Genomic DNA, 6,748 nt, shown 5'->3' with positions numbered 1-6,748 from the left:
CTGAGCAGAATATCTGCCTGGGCTTTGTTGGCTGCACTGAGATGTCACTGTTTGGACATTAGCCTGAACACTGGGTCTTCTAGGGCTGTTTTGGATGGTTTGTGTAACTCTCCCTCACTGTATTAACTTGTTCAAGTAACTTTAAAGCAAGTTAGCAAAGTAGACACTGCTTAAAGGCATAGAGCAGATTTTTTATTTGTTGAATATGTACAATAGATAGTCAGGACTAATGAGTTCCTAGAGTAAGCATTACTGTGCTTTTTTATCTCCACTGAGCTAACAATGAGTTTTTGCTGACCAGAAATTATAAATCAGGGAGGGAAGAGTTGGCCTCTGCCATACCCTGAATGCCCTGATTCTTGTTGCTTCTGAGTTGTCATCTTCTGATTCCCAGTTGTTTCACTAAAGCTTCTGTATGTTTCCTGATCACAGTTTTTTCTCGAGTTGTGCTCTGTGCACATACTCACAGTTCTTCCTTATAACTTATCAATACCCTCAGAATTCTGACCTGTTCTTATTGTTGCCTAAAAATCGAGAGCAAAAAAAACTCACCAGGCTAATTTAGTAGAGATAAGATATAGAACAGGTCTTTAATTAAGGCCTTCTGGTGCAAGGAGTACAAAAAGGAAAGTGCATCGTGTCCAGTGGTTCTATAATTTTATAGTATTATACATCCAATCCCAGAACTATTTGCCCCCCAGGTCCTCCCCAAATCTGCCCCCTGGCACACCTCTCCGGAATTGAAGCAGGGGTCCCCTTTCTTCCTCATCTTCCTCTTCTTCACAGCACATACTGTCTTTGGAGCTTCTCTAAGTTTCTGGGCTTGAAGGTTGCTTTGAGTATGATAGTATCTTGTTGTTCAGGCCTGGGGTGTGTATGTTCTTAAACAGAATGTGTTTACTCTAGTCCTGCCTTGAAAGGAGCCTAAACAAGCCTCTGCCTATTTAACTTATTCTGGGCATGCTGGCTGCTCATATGTCAAACTAGCATTTCCACAGGCTTTCTAGGAGTCATTCCCATCTAGTCAGTGTAAGAGAATTTGCCTTCTCTTTCTGACTCTAACAGCTGTCTTCCATAGCTCTGGCTTTGCGGTTGTTACTGGTCAAACCATATATATATTTTTAAAATGTCTTCTTAGTATAAGACTACTATTTATGATGCTTGCAGCTAGCAGTAAAAACCCAAACCCGGTAAAATGCTGGATGCAACAGATGTAGACAAAGCATGCACGAGGGACAAGATAGATGCGGCAATTGTGTTTTCATACCAAGTACAAAAAAGTGGGTCTGGGGCAGGAAATTAGGTGAATACTGTAGGTCCCCACAACTGTAAGTAGAAGAATGTTCACAGGAAACAGCTGTTGGGAGGAAACTGATAACCAGTACTTATTGAATGTGACCAATTTTAATTACATTTATTGTATAAGGACTTATGTATTTCCAAAGAAAACATAAATTTAAAGGTAACTCTGTGTTTGCTAACTTGAGGACCTGAGGTGAGCCTTTTGTTTTGTGTAGATTGCATGGATACTTAATATACCACCCTGACATAGCTACATTTCTTGCCACTGGATGGACAACAGTAAGTACTGAAGCAAAAGGGAGGGGCTTCTTATGCTTAAAAATATGTAAAAACAAATTCAGAGCCCTGGAATTAGTTCCATTGACTGCTAACAAGAAGTAAATGGAATTTTACACTGTCAGATAAGGTACAATATGAAAAAATTATAATACTAACTAGGAGTATTTACAAAATGCTCAGGAAGACTTGGTGGTGCAGGAACCAGCTCCCAAAAAAGCTCTTTTTTTATTTTGTTCCTTTCCAGTCTTTATTTTCATCTGCACAGAGAACAGGGGTGCAGAGGCTGTTTGTCTGTAAATGATGCTTTTATAAAATCACATGTGCTCCTGCTTATACTGAGTCTAGCAGAGAGATGTGCCCTAAGTGTAGAGTCCATCTGGGGATTTTGGAGGTTTGGTATCAGTCTGAGCAGGTGCTTCGTTGGTTTTCAGTACTACTTGCTTGGTACCCTCTAGTTTGCTATACTGGCCATGGTATTGCCTGAAACTTGTTTTCTTTCTCATCACTGCAGCACTGCCTATGTACTCAGGTTCCAGGGCATGCAGCCTGTCCTTCAAGATATTTATTTATAAAATGTGCTTCCTCCCACACTTGTCATACATGGCAGAACACTATTTACAGTATTTCACCTACCCTTATTTGTGAGCCTGATTATATTAAAGAGGTAATGAACAACTAGTATTGAAACAACTTGTCACAACAAAGGAAGTATTTGTGGGGTTTCTGTCTTTTTAATTTCCAAAAAATAAAAATATTTGATTGGAGGTACAGTGTGGGGAGTATAATTCTAATAAAATACATTTAGCTTGATGGGAGGGATTGAGATTGTGATTTTTTACTTTATGTTGGCCCACCAGAAACACTGATATTTCAGAGATATTTGAAAAGAAAGCATGGCATTCCAAGCCAATGTGTAGCCTTTTACAGATCTATGCAAAGGAGATTTTTAAAGAAGCTAACACAGAAGAGGATATTTCTTATCATTAATGTGAATCAGAAGTTGGCTATCCCAGCCAATCTATGGAGAAAAATTCTTCCATATGGCTGATTTGTAAGCTCCACACTTTAGAAGAGTAGCTGCAAAGATGGTGGTAAGTGATGACAAAAGTGCAGCTTGTCAGCTAAGTTGTAGACCTGCAATATTATTCTCCCCTTCCCTCCTCTGCTGAAGCTCAAGACCCTCTTGAGGGTCTTGAAGCCAAGAATATTGCCACCTTTTCCCTGTTGCTGGAATAGACAATTGTCTGACACAGGAGCCTGAAAGATGAATGGAAGGCTGCTCTCAAAGAAATGAAAGTAACGCTATGAAACTCTCTGTTGCAGATCCACATCCACACCCTGTCCCATCCTCCTCTCATATCCATTTCCCCATCCCTGTGACATTATCCCAGAGAGATAGCATTTACAGACACAGAACTAATTTCTGATAATTTAAAATTATTACGAGTGTTGTTTATAGAAGAAATTTTTTTACTTGTAACAGGGACACAATTCTAGTTTGATGCTGAAGTACAAAACACGAAAGGGAGGGTTTTAAGAGTTGAGGGAATTTTTTTAACAATAAGAAAATCCTTTGACTTTTCTTTGTAAGAAGTCCTATAGGCTGTGGCCACTTATGACCAGGTCAGAGTAAACTGATTTATTTCTGCAGGAGAAAGAATAGCATAAAAGGAATATCACAGGTAGATGCCAGAAGTTAGTACTTCTTTGGGAAAACCTACCAAGAACAAATCACAGCCGGTCAAAGGGAGCCCTATATATTATGGAATGTAAAGTAATATGATTTATTTTATGAATATTGATAACATTATGTATATTATATATGAGCCTAGTTTATTGCTATGCAATTTTCATAGGAATCAGTATTAAAATTTGTGAAATATATTTATTTTCAAGGAGCTTTATTGGAAAATGTCAAATAGCAGAATGAGAGGTAAACTAGCTAGACATCTCTCAAACATGTTTCTTGAAAATCTTGTTGAATTTTATCAGCAGTTTTAGACTTAATACTGTTATTGTTCACTTATATGCTTATGAAAATTTCCTTTAGGCAATGATCGAGCAGAGAGTAAGGAACAGAATCAATATAACTTTCATAATAGTAATTTCATAGAGGTGGTGTGCTGTAGTGTTCTGTATTGTTGTTATTTTTTGGCGTGGGTATTATAAACTGTGCTCTCTGTTTCTAAACGTGTAACAACTGGTAAAGCAGACAGGTTATTATGATAAAATCAGCAGGCATTAATCTAAGGTATCTTAAAAAATACTGTTATCGACGTGTAAAGGTCAATGCAGAAAACTTCCTACTGTTTGACTTGTTCAAACTTGAAAAATGGCAATGTTTCTGTTTTCTTTGATAACACAAATTATCCATTATGTATTTGAATTTGATATGAATTCATCAGGATTTAATGCATATGGCAAGCTAAATAATCCAGATGTAAACTTTATTGCAGGAATTTTGAAAACTTCATTTTTAGACAAATTTGAATTCTACCATCCTTATGCATTTGAGGTTCTATTGATCTTGTGAAAAGTCACAAACAAAATGCAAAATACAGATCTGAAGTGTATTGTAAAGTACAGTCCATCAAGTGAAGATGACCAGCTTAGTGTCAAACAACTCCCAACATGCTGATTGCTAAAATTAGATCTAGGAATTAATCCATTTAGAATACTGTAATTCTAAATTCAGAAACAAATTTTTGAAAACTACATACATCATATTAGAAATAGGTCCTTTATCTAGGAATGTCTTAAGGCATTTAATAGTCACAATGAAGCAAATTTGACTGTTATGAAATTTTCAGGCTCTACTTTTGGCAATGGCCAGTGTTCTGCATTGATCATGTGGGACTGGATGCTTGAAAAGTGCTCATGTTTTCATAAGGCTTATATAAAGCAAAGAGTATTTCTTTATTTCTACCAGTTATATTACATCTAAACATGCTGTTAAATTGTACCCTAATTGTTTAAGTAACTGATGTGGCAGAGATGGTATGTGGTTTAAAGGCAGGCTGGGAAGTCATTAGGAGAAGAAAAAGAATCGGTCTACAACATGCACGTATAATGTAGCATGAAAAAAAAAAATTGTAGACTGTATTTTGAATATAATGCTAACCTTGAATAAATCATGCCATTACTGGTTTCTCTTCCTTCTTACTTGAAGTAGCACTATGTGGCAATTATTGAGGATAGCTATTAGTCCTTGTCTTTCTTTTATCAGTGAGTTGATGGAGTTGTTTTTGTTAAAAAGATGAATAACGTATATTCAGAAAATTGAAGTATAACATAAACATGCTGGTGAATGATTTTTTAGAAAGACTTAACATTCTTGAGTTTATCTGGTGCACAGACAGGGCAAACAATGGTACATATAAGTTGAAATTCTTGCTACCTGCCTGGGTTGTTTGCAAGTAGAAAACTTGTTTTTCCTTAGGAGGTTTCATGCTCTTGTTATTTCATTGGCAAAGGAACTGCGTTATGTTACTGTATATACATAATTCATTTAAGGTTTTTCTCCTGCATTAAAGTTCTCTTACAGTTATGCTTAATTTTATCTGCGTGTTGCATTCATTATAAGAGAGAAGTATAAACTTCTGACTTAATTGGTTGAAAAAAGATTAGTTTTTAACCTATTTATGGAATTCATTTCACTTAGATGAGTTGCTCACAAACTCCTATGTTTAAACAGAAACTTAACTGGTTTATAATTAGCTGTGCTTTTTAACTGCCTTGCAGAGTTGACAGGCAATTGCTCTTTTGACTAAGCACTATCAGTATTACCTTGGAAAGCAGCTGCCTTTTTGATGCAGTGGGTGCCCGTGGTCGGTGTGCTGCTGTGGGATGCAGCTGGGTGTGCTGCATTGAGAGTTCTAGGTGACAGGAGCAGAGAGTTTGTAACCTCAGGACAGCAGGTGGCACTTCATGCTGCGGTACCGTTCCCTGAAATAACCTGTTCATTCTTGCAAGCTTTCATTTTGCTTTTCATTTTTATAGTCTAATCATGGAGATTTGAAAGCTAAGTCTGCATAGCTTAGGTATAGTTCAAGGCTTTGTATTACTTTAGAGAGAAAGCCAAGGGACAGCTGCAATTCAGCTTTCTTTGCCTCTGAGGGTAGGAGTAATATGGTTACTACTTTTTTGTTCTATGAAAAGTGAGTCTGTTTTTTCTTTCTGAACTTTGTGCTTGTCCTGAAGGTAAGGACTGCAGCCTTTTCAAAGTCTATCTCCTTTGAGCATACAAACCCCATGTAGCTGGTTAAAAAAAGGAATATTTACCTTTAAAGATTTAAAAAAAAAAATAGTAGTACATTTGAGGATTATTGTTGTTTATGTACCTTTATACTTAGTCTTTCAGCTATTCACTGCAGCCAAAACACTGAGAAAGGTATTTAAAAAGTCTAATAAAAGTGAAATCTGAATTTCTCTGGAAATTGCTTCTTTAATCAGATGAATATAAAGTCAGTAAATATTATGGAACTAAAACCATAGAAATTGAAAACACTTTCATTTTACCCTTGTTTGATTTTCTGGATTAGTTCTTTTGTAGCATCTTGTTTGACGAAGAATCCAAGGGTGATAGGAATCCATATTTAGAATTTAGGTTTCTTTTAAAACAAGGAAAAATTTGTTTGACTTTTTTCCTCATGAAGCCAGAATGGAATGGCAGAACAGTGTAGATTATTTCTTTTCTAGATATATGGATCCTATACTACAAGCAACAAGAAGACAACCTACTGATCCTCTCAAGTTGAAATTTTGTCTATGTTTTATTTATGATGGAACAGGAACAAAAAATGGCAACACTGGACAGAGAAAAGAAAATTCTAATGGTACTGGCAATAGTATGGGAGGCCAACAGAATCTGTGGAGTAAGAGTGGATATAAACACACAAATGCAAATATAAAATACATCAGAGATAATTAATGTCATTGGATTTTTAAAAAATAATTAGCTTGTATTTACAGTGTAAATAATTGATATGTACAGACATGCACGCTGTTTAGAAATTACATATGCTTAGGCACTGAAATTCTCCATTTTCTGACTGGTTTTGGCCAGCAGTTGATCTTGAGATGCCCCCTTGGTAGAAAGTTTAATTCTAGCAGAATAACACTTTTTGTAGTGTTTAATTTTTTAAAACTCAAAAGCTACAATGTTGAC

At 36.2% G+C, this 6,748-nt stretch overlaps 1 long non-coding RNA gene across 2 annotated transcripts; it reads left to right on the top strand.

Annotated features, from left to right (window-relative positions):
- The first annotated feature begins 901 nt into the window (after positions 1–901).
- LOC116785103 lies at positions 902–6,411 on the top strand. Of its 2 annotated transcripts, XR_004356382.1 has the most exons (4): positions 902–1,029; positions 1,518–1,581; positions 2,509–2,672; positions 6,280–6,411. It is a non-coding gene; the product is annotated as an uncharacterized LOC116785103 (long non-coding RNA). The 2 variants fall into 2 exon arrangements; XR_004356383.1 differs by lacking the exon at positions 2,509–2,672.
- Positions 6,412–6,748: the final 337 nt, after the last annotated feature.

Source organism: Chiroxiphia lanceolata, chromosome 3 (genome assembly GCF_009829145.1).
Source record: "Chiroxiphia lanceolata isolate bChiLan1 chromosome 3, bChiLan1.pri, whole genome shotgun sequence".
In the NCBI taxonomy this organism is placed as follows: Eukaryota; Metazoa; Chordata; class Aves; order Passeriformes; family Pipridae; genus Chiroxiphia; species Chiroxiphia lanceolata.
Note: the sequence above shows the minus strand (reverse complement) of the source record. Positions and strands in the feature narration are given on the sequence as shown.